Genomic DNA, 21,523 nt, shown 5'->3' on the forward strand with positions numbered 1-21,523 from the left:
TTGAAAAGGCTGGATTATATCTGGGAGAAATGAAATACTTATGCTTTATGGCTTATGATCCGTGAGCAGATGACCCGGTGATCATCCATTCATGTCCTCAACCGTTTCCGTGCCGTTTTCCGATTTATTTATTTGTAGTTTTTGGGTTTCAGTTTTAGGAGGAACTGACTGAGATAGCGGCTTAAAAATAAAAGTTAGAGAGAATGCTAATAGTCACACTGAGCACTTGGGAAGGATGGAAATACCGCCACGTCATCAGTGCAAGCCGATATCGACTTTGAAATGAAATACAGGCTTTAGCCCAAAGTGAGCATCCCTGCCAATACGAGAGCCTGACAAAAATACGGCTTGAATTGTGTCTAAATGCATGAGAGGATGATTTTTGCACCTCTTGCTCGGAGCACGACAGACGGTAAAACAATATGTTTGACAATAGCAAAGTTGCTATTTGCAATGATTGGTCGGCGTTGTAGGAGCCACATCGCTTTCCTTCAACACTACAAATTCAATTGCCCTTCTTAAGAAAAGTCCTCGCGATTATTACAAAGTATTTGTAAAGACCAAAGAGAATATGTGCACCGGCAATCAGCCAAAAGGGTTGGAAAAATATCAAATATCATGCATCTCTACAGAGTAAAATTGCAAGAGAACTTATTCGTGGGTTCAATTTATCACCACAATGTAGACCCAAATAATGTGTGGGGTCACTTCACAAAATGGAATATTTCAATGCTCAACACGAGTCAAGGTCGCCAATTATTCCAGTCAGAGAATGATAAGGAATTATTCTCACTTTTATTGTTTTCTTGTGACGGCATTGAGTTCTGAAGGCGAGTGCAGCGCTTACATTTAGAAATGAACATTTATTACAGTGCGTACGTATTAACACATCACACACGCCTCTCTATCATGAATTTCATTTCGGGGACAAAAGAAAAAGAAACATTTCTGTCAGCATGAAGAACTGACAGAGTTGAGGACAAGGTCGGCGAGGTTTTCTATACCCCATTAACTACTTAACTACAAAAGGACTTCGTAAACTCTGCAACAGGCTGAGGAAAGATGGCTGTAGATCGATTTTATATTTAAGAGTATTAATTTTTCTTCTTTTTTTTTCCCCCTGGAATCCTATTTGTGTTGATTAATTACAACTTAGAGCAAATTTTAATGAGCGCAGGAACTCTTCGTGCTTCGCTGACAAATGACTCCACTCTTTCTCTCGTGTGTGATGGATCTGTGGCACGTGAGTCTGTAAACATGGCGGTTCATGATTTAGTAATGAAGTAAAACTCAACAGGAAATTGAATCGGAAGGAAAGCGGCGCTCGCCCCGCTCCGAAGTAGATTACGATTGGAGGGTGGCAGAGAGAGAGAGAGAGAGAGAGAGAGAGAGAGAGAGAGAGAGAGAGCTGACGTGTGCGTCTCTTCTCAACAAAGTGCACAAATGTCTGTGGCCGTGCATGTGTGTCTGGATGATTAGGTCTCGGCGCTAATGCATTTATAACCATTAGCCCGCATATCCATCGATCACAGCCAGCACATGCAAAATTAACATCGGAAAAGTGTGTGCGCGCGTTTGCCGATTTTGCTTAAGATTTTGAGCAGGAAGTAGGAGAGAAGCCGCGTTTATTCATTCACAGCCGCTCCCCACTTTTCAAAACCCCAATCGCTTTTGTTTGCTCATCGTTTACGCTGCTGTTCAAGTTTTGTGTTGGTAAAAAAATATTCCGTGTTTTCACAGATAAGGTCTACTTGTGCAGGCCTAACCCGGCAGAGGTGGAAGGTACAGGCGCTAAATATCAGCTCCATATTTCCGGGTTTTTCCACGATATTCTTGACAATATTAACATAATCCGGCTCTAATTCTCGATGCACAAGGTTGCTGAATGCAAACGGATACAAAAAAAATAAAAAAATAAAAAAAATAATTCCTTTCAATCACATTTGTATTCTGTTAAAAACCTAACAGAGAAATGCATTCTTCCTAAAATACTTTCCATCATGTGGCTGGCAACATTTCACTGTTTGCCATGTTGATCTTTATATTTGTTTTAGTCATACTTTCAATACACTCAAGGCGACTCTGAGGCGCGCCTCTTTGTACATTCATACATCTTTTTTTTTAATATATTTAAGAAAACAAGTGTAAAAGTTTTATGTCATTTTGTTGTAGCTTAATGAAACCTTGATGACTTGACTTGTGCGAAGCAGTTTACAATAAGTGTTACTTGAATTGAATTTGAAGGTTTTTGTTAACAAAATATAGACTGAGTGTATGGGGTTATTGGTTCACATACTCCGATGATGGTAAACTACCTCACAATAACGTTTACTTGCAGCCGAGTACCCGTTATTGTCAGGACTTTATTGCATTCATAAAAATCGCCACCTTTTTATTTCTTCTCTTTTTGGACTCCTCTTCCTCTGAAATGAGCGACTTTTCATCTGATATCATATCGGTTTTTTTAGCCACAAACAAACTCTCCACATCCCACCGTAGATTACCTCACTTAGAATTAACCAAAAAGCTCTGCGTCTTCTCCATCAGCCCAACAATCCTCCCTCGAAACGGAGAGATTACTCGCTGAGGGACAGTCGGCGGGGCAGATAGAGCGGTGGAGAGAAAGGAAATGAGATGTCGGTTAGAGGGAGAGAGAGAGAGCGGCTGCAAATGGTACAAAGAAGAGTAGGGGGGGAAATAAATAAATAAATAAAGAGCCGTAGAGAGCAAAAGAGGCATGAAAGGAGGAAAACAGAGTGAGGGAAGGGGAGAGGAAATCTGTGGAGGTAATCCCTGAGATGCAAGGCTTTGTACAGTCTATCATGGATGCATGGGCAGAGCGATGGACAGAGGTCAAAGGACAGATGAATAGAGGATAAAGTAATGGATGAGGAGAGGGAAAGAGGGAGTCATAAAGAAGGACAGGGGTGTAAAGGCAGGCGGAGAGAGAGGGGAATAAAGTGAAAGATGGATGGATATAGGAATAGAGAGGGGGGTATTAAACAGTGCTTTAGAGAAGTGGATAGGGGCCAAAGGACCACTAACAGCTTTTGGTTCTCTGAGAGCATCACTCCGACGGCTCACAGTCTGCTAATTCTGCTTTAATTCAACTTTTCTAGAAGGACTTTTCATCCCCTGAGACGGCGGGAGAGACCATACCTGCAATGCAGGTTTCCTCACATAACCCCAGTATGTACTGCTTTAATGTTGACACTCTACAACATGCTGATTATAAATATTTTCGCAAAATGTGAAACTTTTGTGACTTCAATCGCCGTTTCCGTGGCAACACGCGGGGTATGACTAATAACTGGAAAAACATCAGTCACGTCAGTGGACTCTTAGAGGTGACATACAGATGGATCGAAAAACTGCAAAATAAATGGACATAACAAGAAAGCATAAATATGCAACAACAACAACAACAACAAAAAAAACAATAAAAACAGACAACGTGGTGCAAATATGGGTCCACCGTGCAAGCAACAGTTGACCAATCAGATTTCTTGTCGGATCTAGTCCTTGGATAATAAAAGCATCCACTTTTTTGTTTTTAAAGTTCAAATGAATTCAAGCGAATTGTCTGACCTCAGCCAGCCTGGGAGGGTCTTCTTCCCTCTAACTGTAGCTACATCTTGCACTACAAATAGCTGGTTGCTTGGCTGTGCTGGTGTAAGCCTGAGTTCAGCTCAAAAACACAATCAGATTTTCTAACCTAGTTTACTAGGAGGTAGGACATTCAACTGTGCCATTAACGGCTGCTTTGCGTTGCTTCTAAAATCATTAGTTTGTTGGCATTTTTTTGTTCTAAAGTTGGTCCTGATGAAGTGAGATGGCAACTGAAAAGAAACTGTTCTCTGGTCTTCGTAACCTGTTTTGACAGCCATGAAAAGACCAGATCAGAGCCACAAAGAAGGAGGAAAAAACACTATTGCTCTCCCGAGTGCAGCCTCCCAGCAAATGTGTTTTTCTTTATTCCAGGGCGTGGCTCCCCCCGGCTTGTGTTTAGATTGGCCTATTTCTTGTGTCGGGGGTTAAAATGATTTGTCCACCGGCAGATCTTTGCTCATTTACTTGCATTGGAAGTCATCCATCTATGGCTAATTAGACGGCCTCTCTGTGCGGCCGCTGCTGGAATTCCCATCAGAAGGAGAATCCACACATAATAGGACAGAGGAGACGCTAAAAGAAGAGATTACCGGGAGGAGGAGAGAGGTTGTGTACATTTGTGTTTGCGTATGCTGGTGTTTATACACAGGCACAGCTGAGGGTTTAGGTGTGTGTGTGTGTGTGTGTGTGTGTGTGTGTGTGTGTGTGTGTGTGTGTGTGTGTGTGTGTGTGTGTATTGAGGGAATGGAAGCAGGATTCAGCTAAGCTTTGAAAGCGATGTGGCTTTTGTGTGCATGCAAAAGGTTTTGTTTGTGTTTCAGTGTGTGTGTGTGTGTGTGTGTGTGTGTGTGTGTGTGTGTGTGTGTGTGTGTGTGTGTGTGTGTGTGTGTCTACACTGTTGTTTTGTGAAGATATCTGTAGTGTAAGAGAGAAGTAAGGGACAGACTGATGGGGATGATGGTGAAAATGACTGTTAGAGAGGAAGAGGAAGAGAGGAAGACGAGGACTTACTACATTCAATGTTCAAATGAGGTCTGTCCACTTGCTGCATACTGGATTTTTGTTTTTTCCTGAATAACATTCCCACAGATTGTGATCAAATAGGTTTTAATCTAACACAATTTAATCAACTTATTTGAAAAAGATCACAATCAAATCAGGTGGGAGACATTCACACACCTGCTGAATGAATACACGAACACACCAGAGTCAAGCCGGTTAACTTCTGCTTTCGCCCGAATGCTCGAATGAGAACAAAATAATGCGATCGTGTGGCTTTCGTAAAGTTTATAAATGTTATCGGGCCATTTATATACAACTAAATTCATTTATATGGAAAAGTCCCAGAATATAGGTTTAATGGAAAACAGCAGGTGGTTACGATGAACATGTGACGTGCATCTGATGTGATTTTCCTCCAAACAAAAGGGAGTTTAAATAATGCGGTTGAATTTCGCCTCCTACTTATGCCACTGAAGGGAAAGATGAAGGTCTCCGTGTCAGAACACAAACAAAACAAAAAAAGTAAAGAGTTATAGCTGGTGGAATGACAGCTGATGAGTTACAACAGAACAACGTACGAATGATAATAAAACAGCTGACCTTGCTGCTTTGTGGCAGCTTTGCACCGCCACCGTGGGATTAAAAAGAATTTGAAAATGTGAAACAGCCAAATAAATTTGCCCGTGTTAGAGACAGAAACACAAACATACAGGGCGGGTAAGGGCAGCAGGTAAAGATTAAAGGTATCATGTCGCCTGACAGAAATAGAAAAAGCATAATTGGACAAGATTTCTGCGGGGGGAAAAAAACTGTCAAACATCCCCCATGAAGACATTTATTTAGCTGTTGACCTTGGGGATGCAGTGATGGCTTTGAGAGGCGGAAACAACATGATAAGAGCTTTTTATTCAGATAAGCCTCTCTTTTGCTCCCTTGTCCTCCTCCTACTCTGCATAACGTTGTAAAGTGCTACTGGGTGATTTTTCAGCTCCAATTGGAATAATAACGCCGCTTGCTTTTTGGTGAAAAACACCCCTAATTACTGCAACCTTGCAGAGCGAGAAAAAGGGCAAACTACTTACTTTGACTACTTTCGCACTGAGTAGCTCTTGACTTCGTCTTGTGCATGAATCTGCATCCTTATTTGGTTGCAATGCATTGGTTTGTGAGTCTATAAAAAGGTTATGCTGTTGTCCCTTTGATTTATTTTTTTTTTTTAATCTATGATATTCCTGATTTTGCAGGAGGGCCTTCACGAGTAAAACGGCTCCGATTTTGACACAAACACAGACATAAAACCTGTCACTTTATGAAAAGCTTTTTTCCAAAATACTCTGTGGTAAAAGTTTATTGAAATAGCCCTTGCATTTACTACACTGCCGAAATGTCACGTAGCAATACTTATTTCATTTCAATTATATTGTGACCTCAGGAGACTTTGCTTTCTAAGTCCAAGACCTCACAGTGTTTTAGAGAAACCCAACAACTTGGTGAACTTGCTAACTTTGAAAATGATTTAATCGTGTGGCTTTTGTAGATTTCCCAAATGTTATCAGACCAAATGAGTCAAACCCTGATGGCTGTAGTGATATTTAAAACGATTTATTCACCGTTTCACAGCTCTAATTATAGTAGGCTTCAGCAAAGCCCGTTAGGTAAGCAGGTGTTGACAGTGTTTGTTTTTTTTTGTAAGAGTTTCACACTGCAGGTTTAACAATAATCTAGCATTAATGGGAACACTAGTGGTCCTCCAAATCCTGCATGAACACACTGAAGAAATCCCGCTCACTGCTTTTTAAAGTGTAGAGCTGTTTATCATGGAGCTGCTGAGGATTGTTCTTGAATTCTATTTGTTGCAGTCTCTCTCTCTACGTCACTGTTTCCGTCTCTTTCTTCAATCTGTCCCACATGTCAGAATTTGCTCTTTCTTCTGTCCTGCACTTCTCTTCTCACCGCTGACTGGGATCATCACAATCCACTGGTGCTAAAAAGACCCTAAAATCCATTTTCTGTTGAAATAAACATGGACGCACAATTTGCTTCGGTAAAAAAAAAAAAAAAAAAAAAAAAAAGATTCTAGATTTGGACTTGTTATTTTGCTCTGAGGTCTTTTATCAGGTAGGAACACAGTGATGAAACACTAAAATACAAGCTGCAGCCATTTTGGAGGAACTCTGTAAAGAGTAATCTTTTTTTTTCATTCTGCAAATTGGTTGAGATAGAAACCGACTTCGATGTAGTCTCCACGCGATGATTACACGTTAAAATTGCATTTTGCTCATCTACTCTGATGAGTCAAACTAACTGCTGTGGAGTTCAGACAAACAGTTCCAAACACGCCACCCACCGACTTGCTTTCACTTCCGCCCCCTCCCCGTCTCTCCATCTATCTTTTCTCCGCTCGCCGTCACTCCGGATAATAATAACCTACCACGTCGGGCTCATTACAGCATCAAAGAGGGTCTCCATGAAAACACTGATCACTGTGTTGGGAGCGGAGCACTCAGCTTTGATTCCCTCTAACACCCACATGAAAAGAAACAGCTGAGAATAACAAGAAAGAGAAGCAGTTCAGAGACGATTCTTCAACAGGAAAATTTGTGCCATCTTTGAACGCGATAAACGTTCGGATCTCGACGCAAAGTTTGGCAAACCGGAATTAGAAGCTGTTTTTGAAGCCCGATTACGATCTCGTGCCGATGTCCTTTAGAAAAGGTAGAGCTTTACACTCTCTGAGCTGCGATTACCGTCTCCGCTCTTCCACGAGCTTTATTCAAATAATAAGGTACCTTTTAAGTGTCTGATAGCAGTTTTTGCAGAATTAAAATTATCTCTTGGCAAGAATACATACTGAAGGTTGACTTAGTGACACTTATAGAAGTATTCTGGTTGAGAATATAGGTATTTTTTTTTGGGAGGGGGGTTTTACATCTAATGGAAAACTTCCCTTCCATAGGAGGTGTTTCACATACAGACACTTCTGTGACACACCACCACCGCTTTACTTTACAAGAGCTGCCCACAGAGTCATGAAAACAGACGGAAGAAAAGAAGGTCAGGCTGAGACTCGCCGTGAAACACAAAACAAAGACAGGCTGCTGAAGTCCGGGGGAACCGGGCAGCCTTGAGACTAAAGGATTGGACCTCTTGGAGAATGAGTAACCGATCAGCTGCCGGGTTACGCGATGGTTAAAAAGGTCTGAAGGGAAAGACCCACCGAAAGGCGAGGAGGAACATGAGGAACAGAAAGAGAGACTGATTATGGAGCCGAGTCAAATCAAACTGTGACTAAACAGTCAATAACTGTTAGTACATTTATTGGGTCTTTTTTTTCCATTTCTTTAGGACATTCGCTGTAATAACAATAATACTTGCCATATTTCTGACAAATATAATCGCTCCCCCAAAGCACAAGAATGAAATGGCTTTCAAGCTACAGTTTGAAGCAAGAACTGCACGTTATGCTTTGACTTTTTCCATGATCGACTTTGAAATGAAACCGGTGTGTGTTTGTTATGGCAAGAAGCACGATTATGTCTTTAACAGAGGACAGACCCACAATGAAGATGACATCCTCTTTTAGTTTTAGCTCAACCAGACTCTTCTCTTTTATTTTTCTCCAACACTCTCCTGCCTACTCATAAGAAGGACCTCGATGTTAAAAAGCAGCTCTACTGAAATCCAGGACAGCGAGTGGAAATTAGTGTAAGGGTTGCAATTATCAGAGAGAAACGACTCAAAGGGTGAAGTGTGCTGGTCTTGGCCATTACACACACACACACACACACACACACACACACACACACACACACACACAAAGGTAAATGCTCACACACACTAATAAAATGAATGGGGATCTAAACAACACATTCATTGGCAGTTACACTCAAGAGTGGACAGAATGAGTGTGTGTGTGTGTGTGTGTGTGTGTGTGTGTGTGTGTGTGTGTGTGTGTGTGTGTGTGTGTGTGTGCAGGTCTCCCTGCCTGCCCTCGTAGACCTAAGCCAACAAAAGGACTCTCATCACTGAAGGAAACACACACTTCACATAGAGTACAACACAGACTGCTCACACCTGAGAGAAGCACGGGGGTCAAAACATTTCCACACAAATTAAAACCGACAGCGAGATAAACAAAATCAAGTTCAAGGAGCTCTTCCTCCACATGTCTGGCCTTCAGGTAAAAAGGAGCTCTGCTGTTATTGACATTTTATCCACTAAGAAACCAACAGAAAAGGCTGACCTGGGATCGTAGCCTACTTTACCAATACAGCGTGGTTTGTTTCTCCCATCCTCCCCTGGCCATCATTGGCCTTGTGCTCGAGTCAGAAACGATTCCACGAGACCATGAAATAGAGAAAGTCTACGCGTTTCTGTTTTTGTTCTTGAAAACTATTGGTCTTTTTTCATTTTCTACCATTTTCAAGCGTTCTCTTTTTTTTTCCCCTGTATTTGTGATTATGGTACCTTGTTTAACGACACCACGCATCCCGAGCTGTCATTTCTTAAAAATTGTCCCCCAGAGTTGACTGAAATTGTCATTAATCATTATTGTTTTTTTGGGGGAAAATTGCTGTAAGAAATGTAAAAAATTAAATTGTGAAAGAATAAAAAAGTTAATAACAGTAAAATCAGTCTCACTGCAGCCCGTTAAATATGCAGTTTTTCCGCCTCTCCTTTGGGCCCCGCGTCTTTACTGTAAGCACATCCGGATAAAAGTATCAGTCAAACACCTGAAACGTCGAATGGAAATGTCTTCTGCAAATAACCGATTGCCCGTGGCAACTAGCTATCTCCACGTCTGCGTTATTATTACGCCGCAAGACCGTTGTATTATGCATGAGAGTGATTATGCTTCAGCAGATTACAAGCTGACCCCATTGCCTTTGCTTTACCTGAAGTGTAATTTGGATTCGGCGGAGACGTGATGGAATGTTTGTACCATCAATCTGTCCGATGTCGGGGGATTGAGTGCAATAGAATAGAATAGAATGGGTCGGCTCTTAATGACGTCCTGATATCATTTTTAAAACGGAATGGGACAACAACATGATGAAAATGCTTATTTCCCTTGCTGACAACAAAACCAGTACAAATGGTGTCGTCGACCCCCCCCCCCCCCCTTCCCCTCCCCCCACCCACCACCCCGAACACACTCATTCACACACACGCACACACACACACACACACACACACACACACACACACACACACACACACGGACAATGTTTCCAGTAGAAATAGAGTTAGCCTGAGCGTACACGCAGCGGTATGATGTATTTGGAAGCTAATGCTAGGGGAATGGATTCCGACTGACTGAGAGTGCCAATTGGACACGGCTGGGTGAAAATGACCTCCACTCCTAGCTCTCTCTGAGCTGTCTTATATTTTTTTGGCTCTCGGGTTGTCTCCATACACACATAAAAAAGAGACTTTTGCTCTCTTTGTGGTTTAAAATTCGGCCTTAGGAAAAGCTGGCTGCTGGTTGAAATCTCTAGTCCGGGTGGAAAAGTGCAGTCACAGTTCATTATCCTCTGGCTGGTCAAAACTTGTGTGCAACTTCTGATTTTGCCATCTTTATTAGTTATTGATTTTCTTTTAGACAGTTTTGTATGGCTGCAGGTGCTTTTTGCATATTTGTTTGTGTTATTTTACCATTGCATATATGGAAATCAACATACAGGAGATAATTGCTGTTCATCGGCGGGCCGGAAACACAACGTTCCATAATTCCCTGTAAAATACTGTAAAAATGTGTTGCATTAATTTGCGAGATGTTTTGCGATGCTATTTTCCGGTCACCTGGTGGTGGTACTTGGATGCACAGGGGTGTGTGTAGGTTAGTGTGTATACATTGGCCACAGGGAAGAGGAAAGGTGGGAACAGGTACAGGAGGATCAACCAGTTCTCACCAGAACAAAACCAACACAAGTCAACAGACAAACTTGGTATTTCGCAAGATATAAATTTTTTTTTTTTTTTTTTAAAAACTACAATCAAGATGGCAACAGACTGCTACTCACTAATTATAGTCTGTGTAAAATGTTGTGTGTTTGTGCAACTTGTGTTTGTGTTTCTCACCTTAACGCTTCACTCTTGTCCTCTCATTCCTCAATTCATTCTCTCAATATGTTCACTGTCTGTTCTCTAAAAGTAAAGTCTCCTATTTTTTTTTTTACTCATTTGCACTTCTGCCACTCAAAAAGACTTGAGGCTGCAGTTTCAATGATCTCTTCAGACGGTAACATACATATATATATGTGTATACATATCTATATATATATAGATATATATAGATATATCTATATATATATCTTTTGTCTTTATCCAAGGTTAAGATGAAATGGCCAGTTTCTACCTGTCCTTTTCCTCTCAAGTGTGTCTCTTTAATGTACAATAACCAGAGGAGAAAACACACACACACACACACACACTCATTCTCTCGCTGTACACACACACACACACATACTCATGCACACACGGTGCAGTGAGATCAAAGGTCCGATGTCCAGCCTGCTCTCTTTGTCTGATCCAGCTTCAAACAGTCACATGTTGACAGAACACGGCTGGGTAGGAATGTTAATCAGATATTAAAGGACGGCAACCCGAGGAAAACACCATCTTCATAAGTCATTGCAAACGTGTGCTTTTGGCTTTTTAAACTTACTCTGCAGACTAATTTCAGTTTTGTAAATCTAGAAGTGTCCAGTACAACTGGATGACTGATCCATGAAGGTAAAAATGGGACTAAAGGTGGGCCGACTGGCTGATGTCATTATGGTGCGAGACCGGCATCGGTTTTCACAGGCTTGGTTTTATTTCAATGACAAATAAACTGAACTCTGAGTAAAATAAAGAGTGCCTCTTAAAAGTAGCCTGTGGTGTCGCCAACTAGAGTTATAGACATGCTAGAAGTTATCCATCCTTTATCCTTTTTATGGTATTTTCATAGCCAGTGAGAACCTCCATTTCATAAAAAGTATATTTAAAGAATAATAAAATAGATGCCCACTGCATCATTTTTTTTAAAGTTTTATATAGGCTCGATAAATAGAAGCAAAATAATAAAAACATAACAAATAAGACCTGATGAGAAACTCATTTGTGCTGGTGACATAAAAGACAACCTTGGTCTTATATAAACATCACACCTCACATCAGCGAAAGCAAGCAATCAACACATAACTCGGAGAAAATTGATATCAAAGGTTACGTTGGCAGAACACGACTGGGAGAGCGTGGAAACAAAAGTTGGGGAGCAGCAGATGCAATGGGATTACAACCATCTCATTTCAAATTAAAAAAAAATGACAAGCCTGCTTTGGAAAATTTGATTTGGTGATGTTTCAAAGCCTGAAAAACAAAGACAGCATTGTTTGGTTTATTTCTACAGCATTGCAGATTAAAAGGTCACCATGTAAAGCGTTATGACATTATTCAAAGAAAAATGAGCTTGTTCCTTGGTTGCATCTGTATAATTATGTGATTATTTGATATGTTTTACAATCTGAGGCTTTTTCTACCTCTAGAAACAGGAAATACTATTTCATACTTTAAATCTGACCCCATAAGGATTTAGATTGTGTTCAAGCTGCAACCAACAGTGATGACTCGTTGGTTTGTGAACGGCCATAATGAATCCTCGAGTTCGGATTTTGGCCGGCGCCATTTTGCCAGTTCGTAGCCGGTAATGACCATATTTGGACGAACTTGTCATTGAGAATTTAAACAGCCAAGTTGAATGGGAGTCTATGGAGCCGGTGGCTTTTTGGAGCCAACCTCTAGTGGCACCCGGTGGTATTGCAGCATCTGCCTTATTTTTTCATACCTGGAAGCTACGTCCACTTTTATGTACAGCCAATGAGTGCGTTACAAAAGTACTGACAAATCTAGCCACTGGTTTTCAAGATAAGATTGTGGATGAAGTGTTGCCGTCATGGTAACGCATATCACTGGGAATCATCTCTGGAGGACTGTTAATATCTACGTTGTCTGCAATCTGATCAGCAAGTGTGAAGCTCCCCTAAAACAAGGTTGGCGAATAAAAAGATGGGTAATCAACCAAAAACGTGAACAGTCAAAGATTGCGGTCAAATATTTCCTTCTTGGAAACACCGATATTCTATGTAGTGGTCTCCCTGTTAACCAGGTCGCCATCATGGAGTCAAAACTCCCTGAAATAATTCGTGGGGAATACACGCTCACGGAAAAGCCCCAGTTTTTCTGGGCCCCGTGTGCCAGCGTCTGGCTGGGTACCAGTTGTCAGGACGGCCGTGTCCACCACCACCGCCTGGTGTCCCCCGTCTTCCGACTAATTGTCAGGGACAGCTCTGTAATTCGGCAGGTAATAGCAGAGCAGCCCTCTGCTAATGGATTCCTGCCCAGGAAATGAGACTTTGGAACCACCATGACAAGATGACTGACAGCTGGATTAGAGCACAGACACTGGGAGGATGACACGGAGAGAGGGAGGGAGAGGGATGAGACGGGTTTGCAAACAGGCAAAGAGAGACGAGAGGAAAACGGCGTCAAAGATGGAGGAGGTGGAGGAGATAGAAAAAGGAGATGAGATGTGAAAAAAGGAGGAACGAAAGGGAGATAACAAGAAACTGGAAGAGATGCAGCCGTGGAACAAGAGCATCAGTATAAATGAGCCCTGCAGTGCTGCAGTGACGCCACTCCCACGACATTAACGGCTCAAAACTTTCACCGAGCAAAAAAATAAAGAAGCGTTTTCATACAATTTGATTACGTCACAATAAAATGCAATTTTTTTTTTTATTTTTTTTTTTAGGATGTTGTTTTATCAACTTTGGACTGAGGGGGGGAAAAAAATGAAAGAAAGGATTCCTTAGTGACAGATTAATATGACAGGAAAGGTGGAGCAGAGATGCGATGAGAAATGTTTTACTCAGAAAGAAATACTCACTTCATGTTAAGACAGCCTTAATCCTTAAATGCTGAAAACACCAGACTCACTGCCGGTGCAGTCCTACCTTTCAAAAAAAGAAGTTTCACCGCGGCTCATATTCTCTCTGCTTTAATGAGATGCTTGTTTAGGACACACTAGTCATTTCTGCCTTCATAAGAGGCTTTAATGTTTGTTCCTTCTTAATCTCTACAGTTCCCGAGAAGCTAAATGCCAGGCGGGTTTTTTTTGTTTTTTTTTATTGTTGTTTTTTTTAACCCATCCTCAGAAGGTGAAGGCTATTATCGCTCTGACAGCGTTTGACAACATCGAATCGTTTGCACGGAGAGGTAATTCGGGGAGGGGGGTTGGAGCCTCACTTTATAAATGATCAACACATTGTTCCTACGTCTTCAGACAAGGGAGACGGAAACACAAAATACAAACCATGTGGTAGAGAGCAGCCATTAGATATGTGTCAAAATAAAGACAATTTCTTTCTAGGTTGTGGAAGAAATATCTGAACTGATCACATAATAACATGTTGAAGGGGTGTAAATTTGGCCTTTTGAAGTTTCTGATTTCAGTTATCATGCTATAACAGGGTAACCCCCCCCCCCCCTCAATTCCCCCTCACCCCTCATAGCCACAGGGAGGTATTTTCCAAATGCTCTGGGAAAAAAAAAAAAACTAAAAGGGGGGGGATTTTCTGGGGATTGCTTCAGTGGGCATCAGAGGGTTGAACACTATTATTGCTGGGACATCATTCAGACGGCAACAGATGGAAACGCACATTACAACAAGTCTTTTCTACAAGAGGTTGGACTTTGTAGGTGTGTTGTAAACCGTGATTGGGGCTTGATTGCTTTCTTTGACGCGACAAAAAGGGAAACGACGGCTTGGAAGCGGCCGTACATCTTACAAAAGAAATCAAATACGGTCGCTTTCAGATTAAATCCTCCTCTCGCACAAATGGTTTGGTGTTTTTCAGGAATTTAGATGCAAACGCGATAAATCTCAGACTGGCCGTCATCTTTTCTGGGTAAGCTGGATTTATTTTGCCAATTTAACAGCCTTGAGGAAGCCAGTGTAACAAGGAAACACAAAATAATCCCCTTTTTTTTTTTTTTTCCCAAGTATTTGGAGCCGAATTCTCTCTTTGGCCGTAATACTCCTTCTGTTTCCCTCCTTTTCTCCATTTTTGTCCCCGTGAGTGAATCACAGATGAGCCAAGTTTTACTGTTTTTTTTTTTTATGTGCAGCTACTAGTTTTCAGTCACTATTTTGTTTCCGTCTTTCTCTCCACTCGTATTCTCTTTTCAAGGGTTAGATAAAGTTGTCTGTTTGCTGTCATCACTGGCCGACTGCTTCAGTCCTTCATACTTTTTTTTCGTCCAATTCTTGCTTTGCACAACAAAAGATGTGAGGATGTCATTCTCCGTCTTTTTTTTCTTTTTTTAGTTTTTTTTACTTCCTGTACATGCTATCTCTGTTTCTCCATTTTCTCTATCTCTGGTCTCTCCACTCGCTCTTTCCAGTTTTTTTTTCTGTGCAGAGATAAAAAGATCACTCGTCTGCCGTTTGTTGTTTTTCGCTGAGAGTTTTTTTTCCTCTGGTTCTCCGCCACATGCTGTTCGTTTGACGGCTCGGGTCAAACGAACTGACCCCGGCCGCGCATCGCTAATGTGCTCCGGGGGAATCAGTTAAATTATGCTCACTGCGGGGGTGAAGACATACATAACACTGGCATCAAACTCCTCAAGGTTACTCAGTATTTAGCCCTACAGCTTTCCAGCAGATTACAGAAGACGAGGCGTGTTTTTGCCCATCTGACGTGCACATGTCCCTACAGTTTGCCTGCGTTTATCATGAGGTCGACTGGGGCTCGGACACTGTGGTTGCCGGCCGACGTCGGACTCCAGTGGTCTCAGGAAAAGCTACAAGATGACGGTTTGTTGGCAGGCGCCCAGCGAAGCAAACTTCACTGCCACAGACATCAAAAAGAGGGTTTATTCTGAACTCTGACTGGATCTGAGCCACATTCAAACAAATAAATGTCACTGTTTAGGTCTGGCACAGCTTCATGTTTTGGACTCTGTGTAGCCTGCTTTGTAGAACATGCTGTACTGTAACGTATTTAAAACAAACTCTTCACTATTATTATGTTCTCAAAAGTAGAGTCTAAAATGTTCTATATCATTAAAATGGTACACATATTACACCATCTTTTATCTAAACTGTGTGAGAACACCAGCGACACGCCAACCAAGCAGCAAACCAACAGTGACGTGAGCCGACCTGTAGTGGCCTTGGTGGTATTGCAGTTTAAGGCACTTCCGCATCGGCCTCATTTTTCCGGAGCCGGAAGCTTCGTCCACTTTAATATACGGTCTACGATACAGACACATCTCAGTCTTACATTTTTACTGCGTTAGTGGCAAAAAAACCAAAAAAAATGATAGTGGTTTGGATGATTTATTATGAATGCCAACAAATCAGTTAATAGTTTGACCACATGCCCAATTCTGTCTGAACTTCTCACTTCATAGATCTCACCTTCCCAAACACAATAGGCAAACAAGAAGACAGGCGGGTGGACAGAAATAGATCAGCAGGCCCGACAGAGAAGAGCAGACATGTGAAGCCCCGGGGAGATGTTGTGTCTAGGTGAGGTTTTACAATGTGGAACATCACAACGCATCCATATCAAACATCAAGAGGATTTCTACAACAATTCTCTTTTCCCTTTCTTCGCTGTCATGTCTCTCGCTTTCTCTGCACCACCTCTTCTGCAAAATCTCTCCTTCCCCCCCCCTCCTCCCCCTCCTCTCTCTCTCTCTCCCCCTCCAAGGAGACAGACAAGTGCTTTTCTATATATTCTCAAGTGGAAGTGCGTTTTTGCTAAAAACTTTATGTCAGACCAAAATTGTTCTTGTAAAAAAAAAAATTAAAAAAAAATAAAAATAGTTAGTTCATGCACCCCACAATACACCCAAAGGGATGAAATCTATTTAACTTGATTGATTGATGGTCATTTCGACCAAAAACAAACAAAAAAATTTGAATATTAAGTTTGTCCTTCGCGGTTCAACATTTGCCTAAATAGTGATGCCAGGATTTAACTCATTACTGTCGTCATCACCCCTTTTTTCTTCTTATTTCTTCTAATGAAAGTTACAGGGGTCCATATGGTGTGTGTGACATGATATATAAACACAATAATAATTGTTCTGTTATCGTCATTGACCTGTGTTCCATCCATATGTTATGGGGAACTTCTGGGGAAAAATATTTCAGGCATTTCAGCTTTCTTTTGTGTGGTGTCTTGATTATTATTAATTAGACTAATTATAGGTGTGTGTGCTTGTATATATTATTCTGGTACACACTATTCAGCTAGTTTACCCATTATTTTGTGTGCTGCACTAATAGTATGCTATAAATCAATTGATAGGAGAATGAGGTCAATTCTTGTGTTATTTAATCGAGACAGAGGTGGCCGAGACACGCCCACTCAGAAACACAGCCTCTGATTGGTTGACAGACTCGCAGCCCAAAGCCTCATGGGATTGCTGTCGGACTGCTAACAACGACCGTAACGGTTTACAACGCGGGAAATTTGATAAAGAGTCACAGAACATGTTAAGTGCTGGATGTATTTTCCAAAGTCCCCCAAAAAAGACAAAAAGCTTTTTAACCACCACAAGAAAAAGATCCATACCGTCACCACCTTTCTATTAACTTGAAATAAAAATCAATTAGACCTCCCTAATGACGTACAATATTATGGCAGAGGAAATGAGAAAGAAATTGAGAGAGACAGAGAAAGACGGAGCGAGAGACAGAGTGCCAGCCCTGTCAGTTATACTTAGCTCAGCGGCTCGTGATGAGTTCTCCACAGTGGTTGCAGGGGTCACGACCCCATTATACACAGGTCACACGCTGACCCCCAGTGTGAGAGTTTATGGGAGCAAAAAGTCCTGTTGTGGTCTAGTTGTGTACTTTATGGATCACATAAATTGTCCGTGCACATCTGTGCATGTGTGGATACGTGTGTGTGTGTGTGTGTGTGTGTGTGTGTGTGTGTGTGTGTGTGTGTGTGTGTCTGTAAATGTGAGCGATAGATTCAGCTCAGAAATAAAGTTGAATGTCAGTTCAGCTGCGTTTGCTTTAATATGGGAGTTTTTTTTATTATTATTATTTAAAATGAACTACAGAGATAAAAACAAAAACAAGCAGGTAAAAGAGCAGGTAAACAATAATAGCTGACGATCAGCTTTCTATAACCTCGTGAACTGTGTATGTATACCCCGTAAATACAGTATACTGTAGTTGTTCCCCCCCAGATTTCATCAAACATCCGATCGATGCAACATTATCAAAACTAGACTTGTGTTTCTGTCTACATCAAAGTTAATTTTCCTTTTGATTTGGTTTCCACTGAGGAAAATACCAGGCTTCGATACCTGCAAGGTACTTTACTTTCTTCACAAGCTAGTCACTGATAAATTGATCACATTAGTGAAGTATACTGCAATATTTAGAAATCACGAAGGTGTGTTCTTTCATGCACTGTGAAATATGTCCACCTTTTGATATCAAACTGACCCAGAAGCAGCAGAAAACTCCAGTGGAGCATCACCTGCTGGCTTTCTAATAAAACCAGTTTAAATCGTAAAACAAAAAAACCAAACAAACGTCATGTTGTCGTCATCTAATTGGTCACATTATGTTAAATCCACCAGGGAGCAGAACTTAGTAAATGTAGGTAAATTAACAACACACGAGTCCTCTCATCTTACAAGGACAAAATCCAAGTAAATATAGTATCTCAACCAAGAATCCAGGCTAATTAAAATATACTAGGGCTCTTATCATTTGGGGACTTAATAAATGATCGTCTCTCACCTGGGGCCTGTTCAAGGGGACATTTTGCATTTGGACTTTACTTCCCTTCAACAAAAGAGCAGGTGAGACTCTTTTTTTTTTTTTTCTTTTTCCCAACTTCAAACTATCAACTTGCAAAGCCACGGGGGAGGAGAATCGGGCACAATGCCCTCAAACAGAAACAAAATTACATCTCTCTTCCCGTCTTTTTTGTCTCCTTCCACTTTCATACTGTGCCACAGTCAATACTTCATGCTGTGGAGTTCGAGGGTTGAGTTACCGAGCACATGTTTCTCACAAAGTCCATTTCATTCACTGTCCACGGGATACAAACACATTCTCATGTTCATAACATCCAAACCCTCCTTGACATTTGTTAGATCTGGAATGAATCTCGGCTCAGTGGAAATAAATATAAACACATGCAGCCAAAGTCAGACGGAAGAATTTTTAGTGGCCGTTTCCACAACATTCCCCCGAAACATTACTTGGAATGTGTGACTGTACAAATCCACTGATTTCCAAGTTACACTGACTAACAACTGGATGAAGGAAGTCGAGGGTGGCCTCACTGCACAGCAGATGTTCTGTTAAATCCACTGTTAATGAAAAAAAAAGTGGTAAAAATGGTAAAATACTTCTTCCAATATGTGTCTAATTATATTACTTTATGAATTAACAGCCAAAAAAAACCAATATTGTCAATGGACATGGTTTAATGTGGTGATAGCAGACCTGTGCTCAGTATCTATCCACTGTATGATCCAACCTAATAAAGCAAGTCAGACTCGAAGAGGTTCCAATTCATTTCCAGATGTAGCATCAAGGTAGTCACATTTTGTTTAAAATGATGTATTTTACGATGGAACAGATGACACTGGTGTCAAACCCAGAAACGTGGATTTTTTTTTTTATTTTTTTTTGTACATGTGCGTAATCCAATAAACCGAACAGTAAATCCCTGGAAGCAGTCCAGACACGTCTGTAAGTATTAATACCAAAGAATCTTAATAACGTAAATCTTACATGTTGATGTTAATACTTTCATGTACAGGATAAACCCGATCTGAATAAATCATTTCTCGGAACATGTCATGTATGAATTTAGGGATCCGAAGAGGAAAACTTTTCATTGAGAGGTTCTGACAGACCCACAAAAACACCGAGTCAGACAAGCCGGTCTGCTTTATGGCGTTATGGTGTCCAGTTCATCAGTAGACTCCATGTTCTCATTTCACTCCGTGCGGCCAACAATTTACACCTGATAGCAGGAATCCCAACCTGCTGAAGGACACACTGCTAACCTTAGATTTCCCCTGGATTCACAGATACCGCTCTGTGGCCAGCAAAGTAATATCACCTCCCTGAAGGGGGGCTGGAAAATGTGACATGACATATTTCATCTCTTTGGTGATGTGTTCAAAAATTACACAACTTCCATTTGTTTGTGCTCTCCACTGTACTGTATTTAAAAAAAACATTCAATATACTTGAAGATCTTTACAAATAACATGTGCTCTGAAGGCACAAAGCCACATTTACAGAGACCAGAGACCATCACAGGAGGAAATAGATTTGTTGTGCCTAGTAAGGACACTTTCAATCTCCCAATGGTGTCTCACAACAAAGGCCTTTTACAAAGCCTCTTAAAATAGATTTAATTCTGAAAATCTCTGGTTATTCTCGCCTGGGATACTTGTTCAGGGTTATGATCCACAATACGTCTTTCTCTTTTTGTCTTTGCTCGGTCCGTTCCTTACATTAGTGTGATAATTACCTTAAATTGCTAAATATATAAATAAATGAAGGTATGAAGTGAAGGGCAGCCTGAATGAACAGGTCCGTACCGTACGTCCCCTTTTAGATTAGGGACCTCGAAATCCTGCACATTTCCATTCAGCACATGTTAAACATATTCCCGTCTGGTGTTTTCAGATTCCACCTCCTGGAATTTAAGCTCTTCGACAGACATTACTCGGCCAGCTACAGAAATCTGCTTCTTCTTCTTATCTGAAACTATTAAGAGTTTATCTTTGAGCATCTTTCAAGATGAAGAATTTACTCCCAACTCCCCTCTTCAGTGATCCAGTCTGGTTTCATTCAACAGCTGTGGAAACATCAACACCTCTTCTGGAGAAAACCTCATATTAAGCAAATATACTGCACATTTGCAATATAGTTCCACACACTCTAATCAATTAAAAATGCAGGAATTTGTGCCTGGACTCTTTCCAGTCCTTTAATTTTCCTGAATAAATTGCTGTGTAAATGCAGTATTAAAGACGAGTTAACCACGGAGCACAACCGGAGCCACAAAAACACACACAGCCAAGATAATGAAGAGAAGAAAAAGAAATAAAGTTCAACTCTCTTTTCAGCAAACTACAGATTTATTTAGACATATTTTTTTGTCATAATATAACAGTGTGACTTGGTGTAGCAGCCCAGATAATAGCCCTAATTTACTTTGGTCGTTTCTTTTCTTTGACAGTTAGCTGTATTTATAAAGGATGAATGTCAGTTCAGACTAGTGAAGGCACATATTAACATATTCTACTATGTGAAGTGGTGCCCGCACATCCTCACTGTGGTTGCTTTTAAAACAGGAACTTGAAGAAAAAGAAGTCTATGTTTAACCCCTTTTGGCACAGATTTGGTGAAAAAAAAAAAATTGGCAGTCGAACACACAGCCACAACCATCAAATTAAGCTTTCTACTATAAAAATTTTTTAAAAAGTATTTATTTGTTACTATTTCTCCCTTTAGTCAAATAATCAGTTCATCAGAGGAACACAAACACACACACCTTGCCTATCAGTGGTGTACCCATCTAAAAGGTAGCTGGGGACTGACTGAGGTACCATAGTCTGGCTTTTTTTATGGCCGTTTTAGAGCAGTGGCCGTTTCCTTGCTGAAGGGGCATTTCAGGTGATGTTGATAACTGCATCATTTTCACTGTGGAATAAATACTTTTGTACCCTCTTCCTAAAGCAACATGGTACCTTTCAGGCATTTAGAAATTGCTCCCAATTATGGACAAGACTTGTGGAGATGCGCAAAATGTTTTCTGGAGGTCATGGTTGATTTATTTAGATTTTTAGCTTTAAAGTACTGCTG

This window comes from Embiotoca jacksoni, unplaced genomic scaffold, assembly GCF_022577435.1.
Source record: "Embiotoca jacksoni isolate LCO1_2020_lvr unplaced genomic scaffold, fEmbJac1.0.p SCAF_12, whole genome shotgun sequence".
Lineage (NCBI taxonomy): Eukaryota > Metazoa > Chordata > Actinopteri > Embiotocidae > Embiotoca > Embiotoca jacksoni.